This window comes from Ailuropoda melanoleuca, chromosome 2 (genome assembly GCF_002007445.2).
Source record: "Ailuropoda melanoleuca isolate Jingjing chromosome 2, ASM200744v2, whole genome shotgun sequence".
NCBI classification, from domain to species: domain Eukaryota; kingdom Metazoa; phylum Chordata; class Mammalia; order Carnivora; family Ursidae; genus Ailuropoda; species Ailuropoda melanoleuca.
Window position 1 is genome coordinate 188,736,945 of NC_048219.1, and position 15,314 is coordinate 188,752,258.

Here is a 15,314-nt window from a genome sequence, read left to right on the forward strand (position 1 = left end):
GTTTGTGATGAGCCCCAGGTGTTGTACAGAAGTGTTCAATCACTATACTGTACACCTGAAATTAGTATTACAGTGTATGCTAATTAACTAGAATTTAAATAAAAACTTAAAATATGCATGTTAGCATGTAATGTATTTATTATCATTTTAAAAATATTTTTAAAATAAAATTATTATTATTTAAAAATAAATAAATAAAAAAAAACCTTTCTTAGCTTTAATTGATAATTTGAAAAATGTCAGAAAGTATAACCCCTATAAACAAAAGCTTTGTGAAGTCCCCAATACTCTTTTTAGAGTGAAAGGGAATTTCAGTCCCCCCCACAAATTGAGAGCTATTGATCTAGACTCACTTTATTTAAGGTAGAAAAAGGGTCTTGGTCCACCCCACTCCTCACTGCTAATCACTTCCACTTCCAGCATGGAATAGAGCTTAAAAGCATGGGCGTGAATGGTCTGAGCCGAAATCCTAGCTTAGTAATTAATGGCAGAATAACCTTGGGCAGCCGACTTGTTCTGATTTCAGCTTCCACACCTGTGGATGGAGAAAATAATACTCACCCAGTGGGATCATCGAATATTCAGGGAGATGACAATTGTCATACACTGTGGCATGCAGATAGCAGTTATCCCCTCAATACGTGCTTTTCACTATTACTATTTGAAATGAACTACAAAGGGAAATAGAAAATTGAAAGTCTTCACTTGAAATTAGTGGATTGAAAGCATTTCAGATCTGTGAAGACAAATTGTCTTTAGCAAATATTCTAATCTAAGGTGTGATTTTAGTTCTGCATTTTGTAGTATTAATAGTTACAGCTACTATTTTTTTGTATGCATAGAATGTGCTGGAAAATGTGCTAAATTTTTCTTTCTCTCTCTCTCTCTTTTTATCTTTTAATTTAATCCTTATTGCAATGCTACAAGGTAAGAGTTATTTAAAAATAAGGATCTTCACAGAAATTGTTATTTTGAAGGGGAAGATCTTGAGGCTCAGAAAGATTTGAGTTTCTTCCCCAAGCTGCTCAGAAACTGGCTTTGGCTTTGGTTTTGAAGGTACCAAGGCCTTTCAGTGAAATAATTTAATTATGCTGCCTTCTACAACCCATACAAAATGACTCAAATTTGGGGTATGTTTCTCAAAAGGTGCATGCACCTCATTTTGGCTAATATAGCTATACCTTCTTATGAACTCCATGGAGAGAGAGAGAGCATGAGCAGAAAGGGTAAGAGGTACAGGGAGAGAGAGAACCTTAAGCAGGCTCTATGCCCAGCATGGAGTCCAAGGCGGGGTTCGATTCATGACCCTGAGATCATGACCTGAGCTGAAATCAAGAGTCAGACGCTCAACCGAGTTACCCAGGCACCCCTATGAGCAGCCATTTAAAAGCCTTTTTCCATGAATAAAATTCCGAGGTGACATTTTTCTTTAAGGAGAAAAAACATTTTGTGATGTAAATTATAAGAATTAAATTAATCCACCTGGAAAGTATTATCAGTATTTGAATTTCTCAAAGAAAAGCATGGTTTTACATCTATTTGTGGTAACACTCAAAGAAACCCATATTGTCACGCTTCTGCTCTTTGCCTTTCTGCGATCTTTAAAATTTAGAACACCCATGAGTAAAACAAAACTTTCTTTCACTCTGAACCATAAGAACCTTAGAGACTTAACATGGAGACATCAAATGAACATACCAGTTAATAATACTTTATAGTGCAGTATAATAAACATTCTGACAATAATCACTTCTTAGTCATTTCAAAGCTCACTCCTCAAAAAGTGGGCACTGGCCATCTTCTAATTTCTATATAATATATTCAAAGCACATAGCATTACAGTTGCAACAAAATACATCAACAAAAGAAAACAACTGCCATTTTTCAGAGCATATGAACTATTTTTGTCCAAGGTCAGCCTTAGGAAGGGGATAGAGTTCAGACACAAATCAAACAGAAAGGGGTTCTGGGTTGGCATGTTTTCCTGGTGAAACACTGAGAGGCAGAGATGGAAACACCTAAAGGCCTCAGCCTGACACCTCCCACTGTGAGATGCCCACAGCTGTGACAGACACTGCCTCATGACAAGGCTGATGGAGACAAGAGCTGGCTAACTTGCTGGATTTCTCCTGCATTTAATTTCTCCAACAGAGAAATGAGGCAGAATGATGAATCTGTCAAGTCTTCTACTTTAAGGATATTTTTTGCACCTATTTTTAAAGGAAATAATAACTGAAAATATGCAAAGACCTTGTTCTGTCCTATCCTAGCAGTGAGGAAAATCAACAGCTTTTTGGATCTGCTTACTCAGTGGAAAATGCTAGAAAGATTTCCTGTTTGGCTATTCCATATACCTGGGCTACTGAGTGTCTTCCCTATGGTACGTCTTTGCTTCACAGGATATAGAAATGGCAGAGAAAAGAAGTGGAATTAAAAATGAAACCTAAATCTTTCAAAGCTTTAGACGACGTATTTTGAAGAGAGCTTTGATGAGAGTATTCACTCACTATATAACCTTAAAATTTGAATTTTATTCATCATAATTAAAAAAATAGTTCACCCAATTATGTTAATAATTAAAATAAAGTTGCCCCATACATTTCATTAATATTCAGAGATTATTAATACCTATATTCTTTAACTATTAACCAAATAATACTACATTTATTGAGAATGCTCTGGGCTAAGGCCCTGATATATATTATCTAAATTAAACTTCTAGATACACAAAGTAGAATTTAAGGTCCATATATGTAACACGCTTAAAACAAGAGAACCTATAGCAAGTTCTCAATAAACATTAGCTATCATAACAATGATTATTCTCTTTTCCTGGGCTTAGAGTGGTCAATAGTTTGCCTAGTTGTGGAGAACTAGGATTTGAGCTAGGCTCTCCAAATCTGAAACCCCCATTATCTGGTGCTCCATTGCAAGTTGGTAAAATTATATAATTTATTGTCCTTTTGTTCTAAGGAACCCAGCCCATGCATTTATTCATCTCTCTCTCTCTCTCTCTCTCTCTCTCTCTCTCTCTCTCTCTCTCTCTCGGGGCCCTGGTCTGGGTGGTAAGGAGGTTTGAATCCCAGTCCCGAGCCTACTGACTGTGTGGTCAAATCACCCGCTAGCTTCCAGCCTCAGTTTCTGTAAACAGTTAACTCATGGGATCTGAAGGCCCCTTCCACACCGAGCAGCATGTAACCCTTCCCCTCCTCCTCCTGCATGCCCTCCCCCGCCTCCTCCTTTCCCAGATATATGAAAGCCAAACAAGCAAAGAGAATAAAAATTCAGCCTTTAATAAACCACTTAGCATCATATATTAGGCAATTTTAACCTGTGAAGAGCTTTTGGTTTAACGGTTTAGACAAACCATTACAGACACAGGAATACTAGAAGGAATAATATGTACTTGAAAATTCAATGATTTTGAAACCTCATGAATATGATCTCCCTGCTGAGAGAGTCACTTTCTGTGGGGGAAAAGAGAAAAACTCACCAGGTTCTCAATGGCTCATTTATTTATCTGCTATTTTTAGTTGTGGGTTTACTTATTTCAGATGAAGAGCTAATAGTGAATGTGCTGTGTTCAAAAACTTGAAATAATGACACATTTTCTCTTAAAAATGCATGAGTGTCCTAAACAATGAAGAAAGATCTATCTGCTCTATTTTACAGTGATTTCTCTTTTTTATAGAGAGATCCAAGTTACATAAATTTACTTTGGACACGGAATGGGGAGGGAGAGATAAACTCTTAGTATCCTGGACACATCTAAGCAATGCCTTAAATCTTTTTTCAAAAAGTAACCTTGGTTGGAGGAGACAGTAACCTACGGCTGGTTAATCACAGAGGTTTAGAGGCAGAACTGGAATTCTATGCCACTTTATCACTTACTGAGTAAACCTGGGCAAGTCCTCTAACTCCTGTGGGACTTAGTTTCTGCATCTATTACATGAGGACAATTAAAGCACCTTCTGAAAGCTGTTCCAAGTTTCAAATAAGAACCATGAAAAACTATGGGGAAGAAACTGAGGGCTGCTGGAGGGGAGGTGAGTGGGGGTGGGTGGGTTAGATCTGGGTGATGGGCATTAAGGAGGGCACGTGATGTGATGAGCACTGAGTGTTGTATGCAACTGATGAATTGATGAACTCTACATCTGAAACTAATGGTGTACTATATGTTGGTTAATTGAATTTAAATATAAGCAAATAAGTTAATTAATTAATTAATTAATTAATTCAAAAACGTTCGTAAAGGACTAGTCTCTTCACAGAGTAGGCAAGTGATACAGGATAGCTCTTGTCACGAGAATGCAGTACAATTAAGACAATGTTTTCCATCGGAACATTTTCTAGAACTTTGCGCCATAGTTGACAATGCTTTATTATTCATTATTTATGATGCGCTACTTTTTTTCATCCTAATTCTCTAATCTCTTTCAGTCAATATTTGGCCAATGATAGTTCGATGAACTCTTTAGAGGTTTGACACTTGGAATACTAAGATGAACAAAATGATCACTGCCCTTTTGGAAATTAAATTATAATAGGGGAGAACAAGCATTCACAGGACTGTGATAAAGAAAGCAGGTGCTTTGATCAATGCAGCCCAGGGCAGATATCACCCCTGAGGTGTGGGCATTCTACCTTAGGCAGGGCCGGTGGGAGACTTGACCAGAGTTTGCAAGATTCTTCTGAGTGGTCTGGGGATGTGAGGGAGGCAATGGGGAGGACAGGTCTCTCTTTCTAAATAGCTTTTCCTCCTCCGATGCTCTAAATGGGAATATTCCCTCTAGTTCTGTCCTCAGAGTGCTGCTCTTTTCCTCAGAGAACTCACTGACTCCTGACGTTAATTACCACCTAGAAGGAGGACTCAGTGGTTCACAGCTTCAGCTTTGACCTTTCCCTAGAGCTTGGCTTTTCACTTTTCTGTTAGTCATTACTCTTAGGTCTCCCGCTGTCACCATAAACTCTTGGTTTCTAAACCCAAACCACCTCCTTTCCCAATTCCAGTCTCTAAAAGAAACCTAACTCCCTAACTCCCCTGTTTACAGTTGAAGGCAGAACAATTCTCCTAGCTACCCTGGCTTGGAACAGCTGTGCCATCTGGAATACTGCTTTGTCTGTTTCTTGTCTTATATTCTGCCCTCCAAAGTTAAGTTTGTTTTCTTTTTAAAATTCTCTTCCCAAGAGAATTATACCATGCATACCATGGACTAGTCTAGTCTTTGGGGGATACAATAGTGAATAATACAGAGTTGATCTCCATATTAATGGAACTTAAAATACAGCATGGGATCCAAATAGTAAATAAAGGAGCACTGAAATACACATTTAGTTACAAATTGTGGTGGGTAGTATGAAGAAATTCAACATGGCGCATTGACAGAGCTTAAAGGCGAGGCGGATGATATTTGGGAAGTGCAGTTAGGGAAGGCTGGGGCCCTAACAATTCATGTTGTAATCGTCTGTCTCTTGTATCTCCCTCACTCCCTCATCCTTTACTTCCCAAATCCACCTAGCTCCCTGAAACCAGAGTAAAGGATAAGTATGTAAGCTTTCAAGACAAACCTGGTTGCAAATTCCAGTTTTTCCACTAATTAACTGCACAGCCTAAGGTGAGTCACTTAACCTTTTTGAGACTCAGTTTTCCCAACTACAAAAGGAGATCGATGTTGCCACTTACAATGAGGGATTTTTAATAAACATTAGAAATAACAAATGCACACAGCATCTGATTAAGTGTTCATAAAAAGGTTTACATCTGTAAATTTCACCTTGATTGATTAATTGAGCCAGTATATATTTGCATTTTACCAGCTAGTCCCATCAGCCACTAGGCTGGGCCCTGGAAAATAAGAAAGAGGGGACATACTTGCTGACAGTGAACCCGAAATTTTATGGCCTAACATTCAAGATAGTTCCTTATTCAGCTCCCAACTGTTAATCATTTCACGGACATTTATCAAGCTCCAATGTTTACGACATTGCCCTTTGCCTAATTTAGCTGTTTTCCAAGCTTTGTCTTCAATTATTTCCCTGCATATACCCTCTGCTATAGCCCACCAGTTTACTAAAGAGCACAGTCTTTATGATGCATGTGGCTTTCCTCATATCTTTTCATCTGCCCCCTGAATTTCTTCCATCAATGTTCTTCCCCAACCATCAAGAACTAATTGAATCAAGTGTTTCTCCTTTCTGGTGAAATTTCTATAATTAAAACAACATTTCTACCTCAGAATTTTAGAATGTGCATGTGTGTCTTTTCCTTCCTATTATGATATGGATGCATGAATATCTTACTCAACTTATCTTACACACGTATCTCTTGACATATAGTTGGTATTAAGCAACTGTTTCTTGTTTGGTACCAAAACATTTTGTATTTGGTGTAATGTAGATTTGTAATTTTCTTTGCCAATGATTGTGTTTCAGAAAGAAAACTTGTGAGTGATTTATTCAATATGAAAAAAATCTAAGAGTTAAATCCAGGCACAAAATATTTTATATTTCTGCAAGGCTTTCAATTCTCTCAAGGATTTTATGCAAAGGTAACAAAGAATGTTAAATTAGAGCAAGATCTGCATTTTTGTAGTGCTCTACTATCAAAACATTATCAAATTTCATTTTCTGATAATTGTAAGTGTAATGATATAAAGCAGCGCCAAAGCTTTTAAGAGAGGAAAAATTTCACACATAAAATGATGTATTTGCTTAATGTATGCGTTGTGATTAATGATGGAACACTGTTTAAAATTAACTGAATAATGTCATCAGACAAAAGGATTCATTCTTCTTCAAAAGCAGAGATTTACCTGCCCCTCCAAACAAGTAACCGTAGAGAAGTTAAGTGTGAATTTTAAGACATCGATGCTTTCACCTATCTGCAAGCTGGACGGGGCCTGGAGTGGCCATTCCAGGGCCTGCTGGTCACCCCTGGTCATCTGCTTACTCAGGAGTTTCAAACAAATATTATTTTAAAAATGAGTCATAATATGAAAAAGGTTTGGAAACACTGTCCAAAGAAATCATCCTTTCAAATGTGACACACAATTTTCATGAAAGAAAGAAGAAGCAAGAGCTATATAATAAAGAGAGCAAGACAAGTCCATTGGAAGAGCCATGGGCATCATTCAGAGAAGAATCTCCAGGCCCTCACTGGTGTTCTAGACTCTTTCTAAGACATTTAATTAAATGTTTCTTACGCAAGAAGGCTATAATGGGAGCAGGTCCATCAGATTTGCATAGTAAGTGGGAGAGATGGCAAACTGCTGATTAGGATGAAGGCAGCTACTCACAGATGCGTCATTTACGTGCTCCTCAGTATAATTAATGGCATCTCTACTGCAGGTAACTCTTCCTTCATAGAGATTTCATGATCCTATAGGATTCACCCCTTTATTGTGTAAAGCTTTATGAGTTTTAAAAAAACACACATAATTGTGTCACCATCATCCTAGTCAACATGTAGAACAATTGTTCAGCTCCACGCCCCCCCGCCCAAATTCCCTCCTGCTCCTTGTGTCAAATGCGTCCTAAGTCCCAGCCCATGGCAGCCATTGATTTGATTTCTATCCCTAAAATGTTGCCTTTTCTAGAATTTCATGTATGTAGACTCATTTAGCATTCTTTCACTTGGCATAATGTGTTCGACATTCATCTACATTGCTCTGTGTTTAGCACTTTTTCTTCTTTTATTGTTGAGTGATGTTCCATTGTATGGATGTATGCAGATTTTTTATAAAACCCATTTACCAGGTGAAGAACATTGGGTTGTTTCTAGTTTTTGATAACTATGAATAAAGCTGCTCTAAACATAAGCCTACAGGTTTTTGTCAGAAATTAAGGTTTTGCTTTGCCTGGGTAAGTACCCAAGAGTGGCGTGAATAGGTGGTATGGTAACTTTATAAGTCAGTCAGAGAAAGAGAAATACCATATGATTTCAGTCGTGTGTGGAATTTAAGAAGCAAAACAGATAAACACAGGGAAAGGGAAGGAAAAATAAATTAAGATGAAAACGGAGAAGGAGGAAAACCATAAGAGACGCTGAACTCTAGGAAACAAACTGAGGGTTGCTGGAGGGGAGGTGGATGGGAAGAAGGGGTAAATTGCTTGATGGGCATTAAGGAGGGCACCTGATGTAATGAGCTCTGGGTGTTATATGCAACTGATGAATCACTGAATTCTACCCCTGAAACTAATAATACAATATATGTTAACTAAATTGAATTTAAATAAAGAATTTTAAAAAAGGAAACTGATACACTGGCTTCTAACATGGATTTGCTACTTTCCATTCCCACCAGCAAGGTATGAGAGCCCAAATTGCTTCATAGTAGTATTCCATCCTGGATTATTTTCCTTTTAATTTGTAAAGATATGATTTTTTTTTCCTTTTTAAGATTCTTCTAAAATTAAAATCTCAATTTGGATTCTGTATTGGTACAAACCGTATCATAAAACCATAATGCATAAATTAGATTATATATTTTTAAGTTTTTAAAAAATATTTTATTAATTTATTTGAGAGAGAGATAAAGAGCAGGGGGAGGGGTAGCAGGAGAGGGAGAAGTGGATTCCCTCTGAGCAGGGAGTCTGAAGCGGGGCTGAATCCCAGGACCCTGAGATGGTGACCTGAGCAGAAGGCAGACGCTGAACTAACTAAGCCACCCGGGTGCCCCTAGACTATATTTGTTGCTAACTTTGAATGCCATCTCTAAGAGAAGGATAATGCCATCCACCGTAAGTTTTCAATCTCTCACTCATTCATTCCACAACTACTTATTGAGCACATGCTGGCTTTGAGGGTTTTTAAGCCTTGTTTTGTTGTTTTGTCATTTAAATATAATTTTTTTTCATAAAATGCTTTTATTCAATTGGAAAGCCCATTAAGAGTATGCAGACATGCGAGTCCAGGAAGTGTTGTCATAATAAGATAGTATATTTGCTAAACTCTTCTAAAGTATAAGCACAGATATTCAACATTCATATTTCTCTCTGTTTGCTATTTTTTTTAAAGATTTTATTTATTTATTTGACACAGAAAGAGTACAAGCAGGGGAAGCAGCAAGCAGAGGGAAAGGGAGGAGCAGACTCCCTGCTGAGCAGGGAGCCCAATGTGGGGCTCGATCCTAGGACCCAGGGATCATGACCTGAGCTGAAGGCAGATGATTAACCATCTGAGCCACCCAGGCGCCCCTCTCTGTTTGCTATTTACATGAAGTATACAGTTCAACTATCTGAGATGCAACATTACGTTAGTATTTGTCTCTCTCTGATTTATTCACTTAGCATGATACTGTCAAGGTCCCCCATGTTGTTGTGAATGGCAAGATTTCTTTCTTTTCTACAGCTAAGGAGTATTCCATTGTGTATACGTACCACATCTTCTTTACCCATTCATCCACTGATGCACACTTCAATTGTTTCCATATCTTGGTTGTTGCAAATAATGCTGCAAAGAACATGGAGGAGGGGGAGCACCTGCTGGTTCTACCAGGTGCTTCTTAATTACCTGGGCAATCAGGGGTGAACAAAACCAGAATAATGACAAAACAGGCCGTCTTCTTCTCATGCTGTTGGTGGAGGGCAGACCATAATTAAATAAATTTTATAGAAAGAGAGAGAAATTGAGGGAGGGAATGAAAAGCACTGTGAAGCTAAATAAAACCAGAGAAAGGGATCAAGAAGTAAGGGATGCTATGTCGGGAAGTGTTTTCTTGAAGGACTCTGCGAGGGTGATGCTGAGCAGAGATCTGAGTGAAATGAGGCACCAGCCACACACCCTTCTGGGGGAGGAGCAGCCCAGGCAGAGAACATCAGCAAAATCAAAGGCTCGAAGCCCGAGTATGCTGGTTGTACTGGATGAACAGCAGAGACACCATCATGGCTACACGGAGTAAGCAGGGGAGAAGTGATGAGAAAGAACTTTCAGCTTTCATTGGAAAGAAATCCAGTGCTGAGCTTGGCCACATGGTCTTTAACGTCTTGAAGCACTCTAAGATTCTACAAAACTATTTCATTATAATTTTGGAATGTTTCATCACTGGCTTAATAGTGTGTAACTGCTAACTTAAATTTGAATAATAGCTCAATGCCCCCCCACACATGCACACACACACGCACAAGGTCAAAGATTTTGTATAATTTTACACATGTAATTTCATGTTGATTTAATCTATGCTTCAGCAAACTTTATGTGATTTCTGAAATCTTTTGTTTCCACCTTGGAAAATAATAACCTTTGCATTCTTTCATGGGGAAACCATAATGCTTGTTTAAAGCGCACTGAAATCCTGAGAAGAGACAGTATACAAACTGGAAATCAAATTGTGTGAAAGAAAAAAAAAAACTAACACAGAAAACTCAGTGGTTTAGTCTTAGTTTCTCTGAAGGTTTAATTAAATGTTAAGATAACATTTTTCTTTTAATGATGATTCTAGTGGCTGGCTGCCTGATTTCTTGTCTATTTAGTGTCTATTGACAAAAAGGAGAAACTGTTATCCAAAGCGTGCTTGATTGTTCCTTGGACACAGTTTGTAATGATTATCCATTTGGTTGGGTGTGAAGCCTTCTTGCTTCTTACTATTGACACCTGCTACAATTTGGAAATCTTGTAATTGATTGTGTGAAAGAAGATTCCAAAGTGAAGTAAACATTGCTAAGAGCATCATTTCAAAATAGAGTGGGGAGGGCCGGGAGGAAGTAGGGCCTATGCACATCTCCGGTTTCGATTCTGGGAACACCAAAAAGTCAATTCTGACTTTTTGCCAATTGTGACTGGGCCACCTCCTGAAATACATCCTTCTACTTTGGATTGAAATAATGAAATATCTATTGGCTAAATGGCCAATCCTGTATTAGTAAGTCAGTCTAAGTTTGTCAGCACCAATCATAATTCCTTCAAAAGAAGTTATGTAACCTGGTGGTTTTTGCCTTTATAAGCCTGTTCTCCCCACGTGCAATTCAGAGCACACTTTCGACTTCAGTCCACTCTGCGGCTAAGACCCCAAATACATGCTTTTGGTTACTCAACCGCCCCTTCTTGGTCAGCAATTATTTTTAAAGTATTGGAAAATACGGGAGTTTCTTAGGCCCTGGAACAAAATAATTCTCCATTATTGAGGAGGGAAGTGCCTAGAAAGCACCAGGTCGGAGGCATAGTTGTTTGGGAAGGTTGAAAAGGAAATGGTAAGCTCAGGGCTTGCACCTCATGCTCTGTCTTTCCTGTGCACGCGGTGGGGGGCAGTACCCCCTGATAAGAAAGAAGGCAACCCTGCCATACGTCATCATAAACATACCTCCAGATAAACTGTATTTTTACAGCAGGAGAATCCTTACCTATGGAATGCTTTTAGCAATAGGTACCTGGTCTAACTAAACTTGCCTCTGGTAAATAAACACGGAAATTTATGGAGCATACATCTCTGACAAATGTCACCTATGGGTGCACCTATCTGAGTGTACAATGGAGATTTTTCACGAAAGAAAGGGATCTCTTCTTTGACATCAATGTCCCCATGTATGTAATTTAGAGACTCTGTGTGCTGACTGGGACCAGAGTGTGTCCTAATGCAGCAAGAAATGGACTAGACAAAGCTTCAGGGACAGTTCTGGATATCTCCCTGCTTTTTTTCCTGGGCTACACACAATTACTTGTTTCCTGGAAACCACATTGTATTTCAGTGGAGTCCCAGAATGCTCTAAGAGCACAGAAGACAATTCAGAACCATCCAGCCGTCCTTGTTTACTTCAGCCACACCACACAGATGTCAGCTGGCTGAAGAATGCTTTGAAAGTTGATCAGAGCCTTTTCTGCATGAAAGTGATAACCAAGTTTGAGTCTCAAGTGTAAAATGCAAGAGTTACAGAAACAAATAGGCTCAGGAAATGCAAATATAGTATAATTTATGAATGGTCAGCAAAGTTTTAAACAGACTAAAATTAGACATATAAATAGAGGACAGCTGATTGCTATTTAATTGCTATTTAGAAGCAGTATAATGCTGTAATGTTGATATGATCAGTAAAGGGGAACATGATTTTAATGTTAGGAGAAGCCAAGTGTAAGAAAAACACACATGTCAGAAAATATATGATATGCATCAAGGATTACCGTTGATTTTGGATTACTTTGCATAGGTTCCAAAGTGTGGGTAGTGCAAAATTTACCATTGGTCAAAGGGACAGAGGATTTAATGGCCATGTATTATTTGAGGATTGATGCATGCCTTTGGCCTTTGGCAATTAGAAGAAAGTGGCAATTCTCATTTCTTGCCTCTTCTCTTGTGTGGAAGAAGCTACTGGAAGCATCTGCCTTGTAAGATGTAAGCAGATGGACACATAATTTGCTAAGGGAGACACCAGCTTCTCGGATGCTCTCCATTCTGGAGAGTATGAGCCTTCACATGGGTCTTTCAGGGTGGGTCTAATTTTCAAAATGCAGAGATAAGCCTCCTACACGTGGGCACACAAAAGAGGGGGCTCCTTCTCAGGGATTCATGCGCCAAAGGGCCTCCCCTGAGGGCTGTTCAAATTTATCCAAGCCGGATCCTTCTTTCCTTCTCTAACACTGGCAAAAGTGACAACTGGGCATTTCAATCAGAAGGGCAAACCTGACAGGATACAGGAAAAGTGGAAGCTCTTAGGGATGGGAGAGAATGCATGTCTATTCTGGACTCCAAAATCAAGAGGGCTGCTTATCTGGGAGACTGGAAGGAAAGAGAGTAAGACTTAAGGTAACTGGTAGGGAGCAGGGATGGCAAGTCTTTTTTTAAACACCCAAAAAGAGAAAGGAGGAGACTTTTGAGTGCCATATGAGATATTTTTAAAAACTTTAGACCCCTTCCATTCTTGCATAGAGATATTTAGTATGTCATATAAAGGTGTGGGGAAATTGCAAGAATTCAGGGGAAAAAAAGATCACTTGCCTTGTTCCCATCATGCAGCATCACCCTCAACTCCACAAAATGTTCTAAGCTATTTTGGGTTTGCAGAGGTCTACTTTTTGTAGAAAGAAAGAAAGAAAGAAAGAAAGAAAGGGGAAAGAAAAGGCACTGCAAGCTCCTTCCAGGAGTTCTTCACACTTGGCGAAAAGGATGTAGAGAACAGAAGACTAGGGTATTGGAATCGCAAGCAGTCTAGAGCAATTGCTGGAGGCAAAGAGAGGTGAATGGAAGTCTTCAAACATACTGGCTTTTGGAATAAGAAGCTGAATCACATTCAAACTGACAAAGAAGCCACAACTGATAGTTTTAAACAAAGTCTCCCACCTAGGGTGACTGAATTGGCCTTTTCCGAGAATGACCTCGCGTGTAGTACGCGAAACCCCACCTGTCCATCTCGGTGTGAATCAGGCTGCTCACGCCAAGAGACGTGCAGGATTCGGACCTGCTTTTGCTGAAAGCACAGGAAATAGTCCCATCAGAGCCCTCGTTAGCTGCACTGGGCCTCAGTGCCACTGTGGCCTCCCAGGTGTCAATGTGGTCAGTGCGTAAAGAAGTTTCCTTAGGTGGTCAGGGAATTCTGTGGCTGGCTCTGAAGATGCAACTGGATGAATCTGAATGCATGGACTTCTTTTGCTACTTTGTCTCCTAGCTCGTCTTCCCTGTGACCTCAGTGGCACCACCACTCATGGATGTTCCGGCTTAAATAGACAGAACTCGTGGTTCAGTTTAACTCTCACTGCCGGGGAGTCCTGATTTTGTTCCACACCTGTGTCTCTTCCCACTGCCTGGATGCAGGTTCGGCCTCTCCTTTTCCCCGTTCCCCTACCCTCATCAAGTATGCCCCTCCTGGCATCCCAGATTCCAGTCTCCCTTTGCTCGAAGGAATTCTTTTTAGAACTACTAAATTAGCTTTCTTCAAATAGCACTTTTAATAAGACAATTCTGCATTTATTTTCTATGAAATCTCTCTCTTTCTTCAATACCTCTGATTACTCCTGCAGAACGGCAATAAAACGGGACACCTAGCCATTTGACATAACTTAGCTAGGCCATTCTGGTGTAAGGAGCTGGGTCTGAAGACCACTGCCAGGTTGCTTGGCCAGAAGAGAGTGTTTATAAAATTGTGAGTGCTGCATATTCCAGGGTGAAAAGCCCAGTATCTTCTTTCCGTAGAAAGGTGAATATGCCCAGTTATGCCGATTTTGTTTTTAATTTTATTTATATATTTACATTTTTAAAAGTCCTTTCTTCCTGTAAGGAATCGACTTCTAGAAGCACAGACTATTACAGCTATTTTCTATCACGTGCTTCCTGGAAGTACTGATGAGGTGTTTGGCCCAGAGCAATACAATTCTGACTAATAAAAATGTCTTTGGAGATATAGATCAGATCCTGAGAAAGCCTCCCAATTTATACGTCTATGCCTGCACACATTAATTGAATTGTTTTTGTTAATTACATGCCATCAAGATGATATGAGCTTAGATGAAAGTGTATTTTACAGGATAAGACGAAGCATCCTGGGATATCCCTTCTGACAACTCTTCAGAGGTTTCTGTGCTACTGTTGACAACAAATTTAACTCAATTTAAAGGAGACCAGTCATGGGAAAGAATGCTCTTGAAGCTTCAAAGAGATGATCAGATATCATATTAAGATCAAATTCTACCTCTGGGAAACTGAAGTCTTTTCACTCTGCTGCCTTTGGTAAGTCCAGGTTTAATGTGGATTTAATTAACATGACATAAAAAGAGAAGGATATTTGGGGTGTTGATTTTTCCCTAACAATTCTTCCGTCACATGAATCCTTTTCAGAGACTTGATTACACTATATCCTAAAGCGCAGATCTCCAGTCCCACGAAGTGAAGCAAAGATCGAAAATGTCTAGCTACTGTGGAAATGTGACATCGAGTATAATGCTTTCAAAGTAGAAGAAAATCTAACCGAGATTCAACATAATGAGGGGACAGTGCATGCTACCTCAGATTAGTTTTTAAATTCTATTTAAATAAATTTCGCCCTGTGTAAAGATTATTCATTTGGAATCAGCTAATATTTATGGAACATCAACTGTATGTGCTAAGAACTTACACAAAGCAGGGCGCCTGGGTGGCTCACCTGGTTCAGCATCCGATTCTTGGTTTGGGCTCAGGTTATGATCTCGTGTCATGGGTCAAGAGTTTGAGCACTATGTTGGGCTCTGCACTCAGTAGGGAGTCTGCTGGAAGATTCTCTCTCTCCCTCTCCCTCTACATCTCCCCCACAATCACACCCATGCTCTGCTCACTCTCTCTTTCTCAAATAAATGTATCTTTAAAAAAAAAGAAAGAAAGAAAGAAAGAACTTACCCAAACCTTTTTGCATATAAA

The 15,314-nt window shown here is 39.3% G+C and overlaps 1 protein-coding gene across 7 annotated transcripts in view; it reads right to left on the reverse strand.

The window, feature by feature from the left end:
- Nucleotides 1-15,314, reverse strand: part of SPHKAP (SPHK1 interactor, AKAP domain containing) — a 162,612-nt gene that overhangs the window by 98,085 nt on the left and 49,213 nt on the right. Inside the window, exon 2 of one of the 7 annotated variants that reach the window (XM_034655309.1) lies at nt 354-535. The exons of the other annotated variants lie outside the window; for them this stretch is intronic. The gene's annotated coding sequence lies outside the window, so the exon portion shown is untranslated. The remainder of the gene's footprint in view (nt 1-353; nt 536-15,314) is intronic. 7 annotated transcript variants of the gene reach the window in all.